We start from the raw sequence: 11476 nt of genomic DNA, 5'->3' as shown, positions 1-11476 counted from the left end.
ATTTAAAATATGTAAAATAAAAACAAGACCAGGTTAAGTCATTTTTGTAACAAAACATAGCTATAACCCAGAAATCAGCAGTAAAAAATAAACAAATATCCATCCAACTAAAAACTTTCTTCTGTGTGTTTATTGTGTGATACGGTTTAGGATATAATGCCTGGATTTCGTTTTTAATATTGTAGATTGCAATCAAAACCTCACAAGTCTGTCTAGCCAAAGAAATATATGAAAACCCAAGCAGAACTGACCTTCTTATGACACAGGATATTTTCACGACCCCATTCTTCACCTGAAAACTTCTCCAGCTACTTTATGCTATGTGTTGTGTTCACTGCAAAAATGAATCTAGAGACTTTTATTTCCCATGATGCAATACTAAGCAAGATTTATATAAACTGAATATAAATAACTGAACTTGCAGACAGTCCTCTACAATATAGGCATTTGCAGAATTTTCTAGGGAGTCACAAAAGAGACATTATATCATCAAATATCTTCTTGATAATACTGGCAATAGCCTTATATCTTGTTCATATGTCCCCTCATTAACTAAAGTACGAGTTATTATTACCGAAAACCATCTAAGTTAAGTCATCTAAGTTATTTAGGAAGTTAAAGTATCAATTTGTAGAACAAACATAAGACAGTAAAATTATACTTCATATATTATACTTCTTTATTATTCTTTTAATTTTAGCTTTATTATAAGAAACACTGATCAAATTAGAAAGTTAAGTACCATTTCAAAATGGTCACCACCAATAAAACCACTAATAATAAAGTCTTAACTTTTACCAACTGTCTTTATTATTTGTATAAATTTCTCATAAATTCTGCATGTACTCTCTCCATTGCAATGTGAAGATGGACAGTTATTATTAAGGTGAAGATAAATAATGGTGAAACATGTGCAATACAACTATAATAACAACTGAAGGAGAATGTTTGGGGCCAGATCACTGCCAAATGGGAAAGCTTTTTGCAACTGCATTATTTCATACTACTTTTGGTCAGTCCTAGTAATAATGGAATATGTTTAAAATGCCTGGAACAGCAGTGATATGATTTTTTTTTCAGTTAAATCATGTTAAAACAATTTGGGTAATAGCACTTTAAAAAAAAAGATATAAATCTGTGATATATAAGCTTTTGTCTTTCTTATTATGGCTGATTTAGTAACAAGGCACAATACCTAATGGACTCCTGGAGATCTTTGCATTACAATGCAGTGTGTTACTTTGCTAACATTACCATGAAGCATAGCAATGGATCAAAAACTGGACATATACTCTTGACCTACCGTACTTGTGCATTGGGGTGCTAATGGAATGTTGTTAGTACACTATAACATTTAGCCATGTGTGATGGAATGCATATGTCTTGCACAGTCTTTTTAAATAAAAAATCGTGTTTTATTTGGAGTAGATATGGAGTAGATAGATTTTTAAATGTTTAACGTGATATGTTTGCTTTATTGAAAACAGGATATTTTACAAATAATACAAAATCATGTAATGTAATATAATAAAACATAAAGCAAAGTAACCAATAAGCAATCTCATAAACGGCTAAATGATAAAACTTGGTTTGAAATTAATGAGAATGTTCTGCAAATTGCCTTAAAAAGTAGGACTGCAGGTGTTTTTAACAGAGGTCTTGTAGTCTGGTTTTGCTCTCCAGACTTTGCAGCTGCACAAGCCAAATCTCAGGAAGAAAGTTTGCAAATAAAGTGAAATTAAAACAAACTCTGTGCAGAGAGAAGAAATCAATTCATCAGTGACCTGGTGTCAAGCAGGGAGAAGCTTTAATGCAGAGCAGGGTGGGTGATAGAAACCTCTGCTGAGAGATGGTGAGCAAGCATCTGATGATAAAAAGGTGGTTCAGCGGGCACAGGGATAAAACCAGCTTCTATTTACAGAACAGGAGGTCAGCTGAGAAAGCCTGCAATCTGCTAGATATTACTAACTGCTCTCCATTATCTTCCACCACTTATAGATTCATCCCTGCTGTCTGTGGCTTCTTTCCCAGGCCATTATATTTTCCTTTCTTTATGTGAATGTCAGTTCCCCAAAGCGGTGTCTTGCTACCTCTGCAACGCTGGCAAAATGTTGACAAACTGGACCTGAGGCAGGTTTAGTTTAAAGCACTGCCAATAGAAGAAGGTTTAATAAACTATACATTCAATCAGACACCAATTCCCCTGTCAAATCATTCCACACAGCAGTTCATAGTGCTCTTACAGTTACATAGTGGCCAAACCAACCATTCTGCTGCTTATATAGTGACCTTCTCATCCCTTTTATATTATTCAGTTAGCTATGAGCAGTGTCCAAAACAAACAATTTATTGTCTAGTGTAAGTGTATACTGGGTCATATTTATAGAAATGAATCCATTGACTAATAACTCTGCAACATTCATAATTATTCTGTACTGTTTGCACCTCCTCTTCTGTTAATGGAATAGTATTTTGCAGAAAAGCTCATTGCATAACAAAATTGTGACACTCTCATATGTATTCAAATATTATAAAACATAAATATAATAAAACAAATCTAAATATAAAATCTTGAGGCCATGGCCACTTAGAGCATTTGTCACTCTCCTTGCATTACAGTGAACTGCTTACTGCTTAGCTGCATTACCTGCTGACTCCCCACAGCAACCAGTGCTGCTATCAAGCTACAAGCAAACTCAAACAGATATTTAAAATTCTCAGACAGCGGGCAATAAACTCTAAAAGAAATAAATAAGTTCATCATGGCACATTTTATTTTATATATACACATTATCTAGACTAGCGGTCACCAACCTTTTGAACCTCATGGACCACTAAATGCACAGACTTCAGACCGCGCATGCATGGGGAGCCATGTGTCACTCAAAGAAACTTCCCCCAGAGTGACATCATAGTGTACCTGCGGTGGGAGAGTGGGCGGGTTGTGTCTTTAGGGGGACATGGTCCGTGTTTCTGGCCAGTGCACCCCCCCCCCCACAGGGTCAGGAGAAGGACCCTGTTCGGGGGGGCGCACTGGCCAGAACCTCAGACCACCAAAATGTTCTCTGGTCCACAGACAACCGCTGGTCTAGACAACCTGTTGAACTTTAAACTGAGCACCAGGAAGAAGGGTAAGTAGAGTTTCTTTGAATGTGGCATAGTTATTGGTGCCAGGTGGCATGATCCAACTATTTGAAAAAGTGCTGATCTGCAGAGATTTTTACAGATAGTTGTTTACAAAGACCAGTCCAAAAAGGGAAAATATCCAGTTAGTGGCAGTTCTCTGGGCAATAATGCCTTGGTAATGTCAGAGAAGGATGGCTAAACTAGTTTCAGAAAAAAAGGCAACAATAACTCAAATAAACACTCCTTGCAACCAAGGTATGGAGAAGAAAATATCTTGCACAACATGTCAAACCTAGAAGCAGATGGACTACAACAGCAGAAGACCACACACACCAACCACCACTAATACCGGTAACAGAAAACTAAAATTACAATTTACACAAGACCACCAAAAAACCTTGCCACGTCTGTTAAGTCTTAATTTTCTTGGCACACTTTGGGCCTCTAGTATTGACTGAACATTGTATAAATGACACAGTCTTCCTTAGTATAGTTGCTGACAATGTCCATCTCCTCATGACCAAAGTGTACCTATGTTCTGATGGCCATTTCCAGCAGAATGATACACCATGTCACTAAGCTCAAACTGGTTTCCTAAACAAAGTTCACTGTAGTCTGTGGCTGCTGAATATATATATTGTGAAAGATTAGCTTCGAACCCACTTCCTGGGAGAGAGGTATTTCGGAATCCAGTTCAATTTCAGGGCGCTCTGCCCACTTTCATTCACAAAAACCTCAAAAACAAAACAAAACCAGGGTTTTCCCATGCAGGGGATCAGTGTCATTACAGCATTACAGCCTCTCTCTCTAAGCCCCACAGACCTAAACATTGGGACACCTCCTGGACACTCCCAGCATACAGGTTACACACTGCCTGCCCACCTGAGCCACCTGACGCCTCAGACTGCAACTCACCTAGTCTCAAAGACATGGTCCTTTTTTATATTTGATGGCCAGGTGCTCCAGAGCCTTCCTCAAGTTTTGTTCTACAAATAGGGATTGAGTACCTGGCCCACCCAATAATTCCAGGGCACTCCAGGCCATAATCCTAAATAAAAAGCTGCAAATCCACAGCTCAACACTTACTGACAGCCTTATCCATGCCCTCTAGTGTAGTAGGTAGTGTAGGAACTTATGGGTATTCATGGGAACTCATCTGAATTCATATTTAGGTGTAAAGTCAAATAGAAATGGTCAGTTTAGTCACTATACTAGTAAGTGGTATGAAATTGTTTTGTACAGTTTTACCATATACAAAATGATGTTATACCACTAGGTTATTTGGGATTCTCATAAAACCTAATAGTTTGGATACCGGTTTCATCAGGTAGGACATAGAGCAGTTACATCTAACACTTCTGTTTTAATAAACAGTAGTTTAGTGAATATTAGACTAAATATTTTATCGTTATAAGGATATTTTGCTTCTAACTGAATTTTCTCTGTTATTTTTTTCCTATTTGATAGCTCATTTATTATCATTATATCCAACCTCCAACACAACACTGCACCGCAGGAGAGGGTTATTAATTGCATAAAGCATGTAAAGAAAAGCAAAGGAAATACGATCCACTGGGTTTAATGCATCTCCTCTGACACACAATATCACTGGTGTGTAAGGATTGTTGGGAATAAAACTTGCATGTCATCATGGATTCTAGAGTGAGAATTTCTCTAGCACACTGCCAGACAGGGGACTGAATTGACTCTATCCAGACAGACCTTTATGTATTATTCATAGCCCATGAATACATTGTGAGAATAAAATGCCCTGAGTGCACAGGCTGAAAAGCAATGTCAGCTCTGGGGAATGACTTTACATAAAAGGAAAGCAAAGCACATACTAATGCATACAACTCAAAGTACATGTACTAGACATATGTACAACAAACCCAAAAAGGAACAGTTTTAAATATAGCATTAAAAAGTGATAATCATATTTAAAGATGGTACTGAGGGCACATTTATTGCTGCGAATATACGTTCTTGACCACAATGGAACTGCTATAACTTCTTTTTTTCTTTATGTGTGATCACAGAACCTTTGTATGTGTGTGTAATGAAAGCATTTTAAGCTGAGGAGAAAAACCTGTATATGACTGAAAGTATCGGTACTTTAAGCACCTTTGTGTCTACATCCGAATAACGGTATATCTGCTATGTGGAATCATCTAAGGCAGTAGTGGTGCCCAACCTTTTGAAGCTCACAGACCACCTAATGCTCGGACTCCGGACCGCGCATGTGCGGGGAGCCGTGTGTCACTCAAAGGGGGAAGAAAATTCCCCCATAGTGATGTCATGATGCCAGAACCCGCCCACTCTACCATCGCAGGTCTGAGCCAGAGACACTACCCACCCACCACTCTGACCCTGCAATGTCTCCAGGAGACGTGGTCTGTGGCTCTGGCCAGTGCACACCCCCAAGCAGGGTCCTTCTCCTGACCCTGCTGGTGGGTGCACCTACCAGGGCCGCTGCCCACTTGTAAGACAGCCGTGGCCCTGGGGTTGGGGACCCCTGATCTAAAACACTACAGTCTTGACACTGACAATCTCACTTGATTTGTAATTTTATCTCTTGATGTCACTGCTGTGTTTGTTAATGTTCTCTTTGCTGAAAAGAAAGCTGTATCTGCAGCACAAAAATTTCCTTACTTCTGTTTTGTTTAGTATATTTGTATTTTGTCTCCCTGCTGCTTCTTCAATATCCCCCTACAGTCTCTAGTTATCAGTCTTCAGGAGGGCAGAACTAACAAAAAGAAGCAAAGCCCTATCTCTAATAAGATGGCTGTATCTTTACAGTGACACAGTGCAAGACAAAGCATAGTAAATAAGTAACGAAGAACAGATCAGCTGCAGAAAGTCTACACGCTTGATTTTATTTTGGCACATCCTATTTGTTTTGCCTCTCCAAAAAATACCTAAAATATTACTTCAGTTAAAGGAAAGCATTGTCTGTTTGTCCCAGGATGGAGGATTTGAGCTGATGGGAATGCTGCAGGACAACTTATGAAATTATTTTCAATAGGAGGAGGGGACCCTGGTTTTCTTCTACACACTTCATGCTACACATCACAAAGTTCACAACATGCTTTTTTTTTTACCCTGTTTGTTGTCAACGTTGATTTGGTACCCGCAGCAGCTATCTGGGACAAATGTGCTCCAAAACATAACTGAAGAGGCTTTCCTTTCTCTAAAAAGGGTATATTTCAAATGAAAAGCATGATCTGCATGTGCCCAAGGAAATATATCCATATAAGTATAAAAACCAAATACATAGTACACATAATGATTAGTTAGGTGTTGAATAGTGTCCACACTAATACCAGAGGCTGTTATTGTTACTATCTAAGCAACAGGCCAGATGACACCTGAATGTTATTCCGAACTCTCATAATGACCACTCCTTGACCCAGGCAGGCAGCATTAAACGCCATCTTTCATGACAAAATTTCCTTGTAATTGCTTTAAGGTTATTTAGTAGATTCACTTATGTTATCTACTAGATGTAATCATTGAGTTATACTACCTTATTTGTGTGGTAAGGTGCAGGTTTATATAGCTAGTTAGGAAACAGACTGCTATAACAAAATGATTAAATGTTTCCCCTAAATCTCTTAAATGCCAATTTTGCTTAATCAATCTCCCCCTTTAAATAAAAAAATCTAAAGAATACAATAAATATATCTAAATTAAATATATTTAATACACTGAAGCAATTTTTAGGAAACTCTGCTCAGCATAAAAGCTAGTTCTCCCTATGTAATAAAAAACCTTAGGCAAGGCACCGTTGCCACCAGTGGTGTAATTAAAGATCATTGTATGCAAATGTAATACTCTAGTGGCTCCCAATGCAATCTCCCCCACTAATAATCCCAGCACACTAAAATGAATCTAAAAATTAATAATTGCCATAATTCCCTTAAAGTAATATGTCTTAATTTGCTGTAAATTCAGCTAATCAAGGTATGTTACTAAAAATTATTCAAGCCTTGTGGTAAGAAAGACTTTTTTTGTTAAAGAACATCAAAATGTGACCAAAATTATAAATCAAGTCAAAAGTAGTGCTATGTTTATTTGAATATCTTTAAGGTTTTTTTTTTTTTTTACCTTGACATCATGGATGGATTTACATTGTTTGATGGCATAATTTACACCGGATCTACCTTTAATGACAAAATTTAAGTCAATAAGTACTTGTATTGTTTTTTTAAAAAAAAGGCTATACTCAATGTGCAAATATGGTGGTATGGGAATGGGTAAGGCTACGTACAAACCTGCAATAATTATTGTTAGAAACGAACAACTAACGACCGAATGTCCGATAATTGTTAACAAAAAAAGTTCACAACGACTGGCCAACGACACTGATGAACGAGGAATGTCGCTGGAAACGAATGACCGTACCGGCAGATCTGATTAGGCGAGAATCATTTGCTATCTATTCTGTGTTTGGTTGTTCAGTTATCGTAGATTGTTCTGTGATACACTTTCTCCTATACATGTCACTTCCTGCATCGTTCAAACGATTGTATCTAGTGTGTGTACATTATTGGTGGATTATATTTAAACAATCGTATCGTTTCAGCATGTACAGTATTGTGCACAATACGATTGTTTAAAATAATTGTGAATAATTATTAATCGTTCGTTAATCGTTCGTTTTCTAACGACAATTATTGTGCGTGTGTACCTAGCCTAACGGATACACCCTTGTACTCATTCCCCTGGGAGGGGGCTGATCTGATTGACTCCTTATTTAATGGGGATTCCAGATTCTACCAGAAGCCCCCACATCCTTTTTGACAGACTGTATGTAGTAAAGAGGCCCTGTTCCTCAACACTGGGACCTCCCAATTTTAAAAGAAGGCATGTAGCATAGTATGTTACAGACAGGAGGGAGTGCATGCTCTCTACTCTTTCTTTCCTGCTCACCCAGGCTACATGCCAAGATAGGAGCCTAGGTAAATTTTAACCTCATTTCTTAAAAAAAAGTAACATCATGTACAGCTTTAAATCATCCAACAAACATAATACTTAAAGAATTTGTGTATTTCCAATGTTGCCCTTCACGCAGCAATAAAAGACCCTCTGCTCGCTAAACAGTATTTTTAAAATATTTCTTTCCATTGACATATGTTCCCCCTTGACAATGCTTAGTTCACAATCCCTTTTTAACAAACGTTAGGGTTTGCCTATAAGCTCTAAAATTTGTATTTCTTATTGGTTTTGACACACAAGGTACTCTGCTGAGATTTGCACATTTTGAACTAACTGGAATTCAGCATTTCTGTTTATTCCAACATGCAAATCATTCCTTAATGTCTAACACAGACAGATGCATATCCAAATTCAAATAAGAAAGAATTAAAAACAAGTTTTTTTACAATCTCTGTATCTTATTGGTAGAGGAATCTTCTCCAATCAACTTGGTAAACATTATCAGAAGGAAAGAAATCAAACATTTTCACTGGTCATCAGAGTGAGAAATCTTCCAATGGGGACATCTGTTTTAGTTCCCCTTGAACATGTAGAGATTACATATATAATATTTGGGTTACTAGCACAAATGGCAGACATACAGCACCATAAAAACCCTTGTACCATCGTTACTTCTCTCATTCTAAGATATCTTATTGGAAAGCTGCTTTAAAAAGTAGGTCATGTACAAACAGTGGTTTTCAATAGGTGGATTGATGTTCTGTTCACCTAGGGCTTATATAAATATGCAAAACATATGCTGTCATACAGAAAACTTCTCTTAGCATGTCATACTATGAACAGTGTCTTTGTCCAAACAAACCATGATGTGGCTTTAAATGGCAATGTATGCAAATATATTTTATTTTATTGTCACAGCAGGAAAACATAAATCCTTAGCTATAGATTTCATCATTTTAAGGCCATATTCTTTCCTCCTTTCTGCATTGAGGAAGGACAGTTTGTATACTTTTTTCAGCACCAAAGAACATTAAAGTAAATAATTAATGGCACTTTAAAGGCATCAATCATTTACACTTAAGATCAATCAAATAAAATTAACAATATTTATTAGTCCACATACAAATATGTAATAAAATCTAAGAACAAAGCTCAGTAGTTCAAAATCATGCTTCTGTATCTCAATCCTACACAATTGCACGGATTTTGCAAACCATAGTGCGCTTCCTTAGGAGTCAACTGAGATCTATAAACATATGTAACACAATTCAATTTGTATAAAAAATTGTAATACATATACTTAAAGATCCTAGTTGCCACAAGAGCTATGAGGGAAAGATTCAGGAAAGAATTTTGGTTTTGTTTCATTAGGTTCTACAACATTATTCAAGGACGTGTAAATAGGTACACAATAGGTCAGCAGGCACTGATGAAAACAGTGGGTACATAAACATGCAAACAAATATAAGTAAACAACCCTAAACTATTACCCTACTTTATTCGTATAGCAATAATGCCCTTCCTGTGCTTAAAGATACCTTAAACATGAAGGCTTTTTAAGACTACAGTCTGTGTCAGCAACAAGTTTGATTAGTTGCCCCTTGGGCAAACAACCCCTTGTTGCCTTGGGGGGGGGTGTGTCTCAAAACCATAAATATTTTTGTTTCAAAGATTGGTTCCCAATCTTAGTCTGCACCCCCCTATGTCTACAGTGGAAATTCGGCATACCTTGGTTAGGCCTTTAATTTTTTTTTTAAAACATTCCTGCTGCTGACCAGTTTCATACAGCTCTAAGATCTGCTGACTATCATCTTTAATTCATGTATGAAAACATCTGCCAATTTTTTTTGGCCAGTCAAAGCAGGCCATTTCAGTTATATTAGAAAAAAGCTAGTGCCATTCCCAAAACTTTCACAAAAAGACCCTTTTCTTTTAACCTCAATTGAATTGGATTGGGGTGGTGCTCCTGTATGTATGCCAAAAAATGTCAGTTCCAAGAGCAAATATGCACCCTTAGAATATGCTGACGTTTAGGCCTGTGCATGATGATTGTGATGATCTATAAAAGCACATTCTGCTTCCTAATCCTTTTTTTTTTCAAAAAGAGAGAAAAGAAGCAAAGATAGCTATTTTTGGCAATAAAATAACTGATATTTTACTACATAAAGACCTAGTGTACCAAATATTCAACTCCATCAGCAACCACCAACTACCAAGTAAGTTAATACTTGACTCCACATTAATATTAGACTCCACGTCAACTATCTCTATATTCTATGTTAATATCATATACATTACCCTTCCAAATACCTATACCAATGCTAATATACATGTTACCGATGACAATCTGTGAATATTAGTGTAAGGTCCTGGTCAGTACCAGTCCCCCAATCTAACGCCGCACTATTCACCTATAGCAGCTCACGCTCAGCCTCGGGAGACTGTTTGCGTCTCCCAGCACTCGGTTGCCCCCAGGACTTAATGCGCAAGGGATGGTATCTGGGGATAGGTTGGCAGCTGACCAGGAGCCCACAGATACACAGTACAGAAATACCAGGGAATCCAGAAAACAAGCCAAAGTCAAACTCGGGAGATCAGTCCACCAAACAAGGTACAAAGGTCAGTCCAGGCTGAGTTCAAGCGCATTGTCAGGAACAGGCAAAAGTCAGCAACAGAAAAAAACTCAAGAATCTCTCCAGCACAGATAAGCCCAGCTAACACTATACCACCACAAAAGACTGGAAGCAGAGAGGCTATAAAGGCCCAGCAGCCAATGACAGCATGGCATAGCTCAGGAAACATTCTGCTAATCAGCTGCATGACAGCTCCAATTCCACTCAGCTGTGCAGACTCAGTGCAGAGGATGCTGGGAGGAAAACCACAGCTAAAGGGAAACAAGGGTGCTGCAATCCTCAGAGCACTAATCCTCAGACCCCTGTGCTACTGCGAGCACGGAATAGACCGAGCACGCCCTACTGTGGGGAACCATCTGGGATTGTAGGGCCAAAGAGTGCCTCCTAACAATTAGATCTATGTATATATGTAATATATTAGAGGATGTAGCACTGTGCTTTGTTTTTTATGGGTTACTTCAATACATGTGTTTATTAATGTAATATATGTATCTATATGTATTCTGTGTTAATCTAGCTTGAGTCTCTAGATCCCCTGAGGAAGTGAAACGCATCAGTAAAAGAGAAAAATCCCTACCAATGATATTATGATCATTATGTAACATTGGTTCACTACATACCTTATTTGTTTACCTAGCATAGTAGAACTGTTTAGTTGAGAATATGTAACAGGTCTTCATGTAGCAAAATATGAGATTTTTTTATTGCCAAAAAAAAAGCCGTCTTTGCTTTTTTTTCTTTCTTATTTGTCTAATCAGGCTTGGCAACTGTATACAATC

This window comes from Pyxicephalus adspersus, chromosome 1, assembly GCF_032062135.1.
Source record: "Pyxicephalus adspersus chromosome 1, UCB_Pads_2.0, whole genome shotgun sequence".
In the NCBI taxonomy this organism is placed as follows: Eukaryota; Metazoa; Chordata; class Amphibia; order Anura; family Pyxicephalidae; genus Pyxicephalus; species Pyxicephalus adspersus.
Note: the sequence above shows the minus strand (reverse complement) of the source record.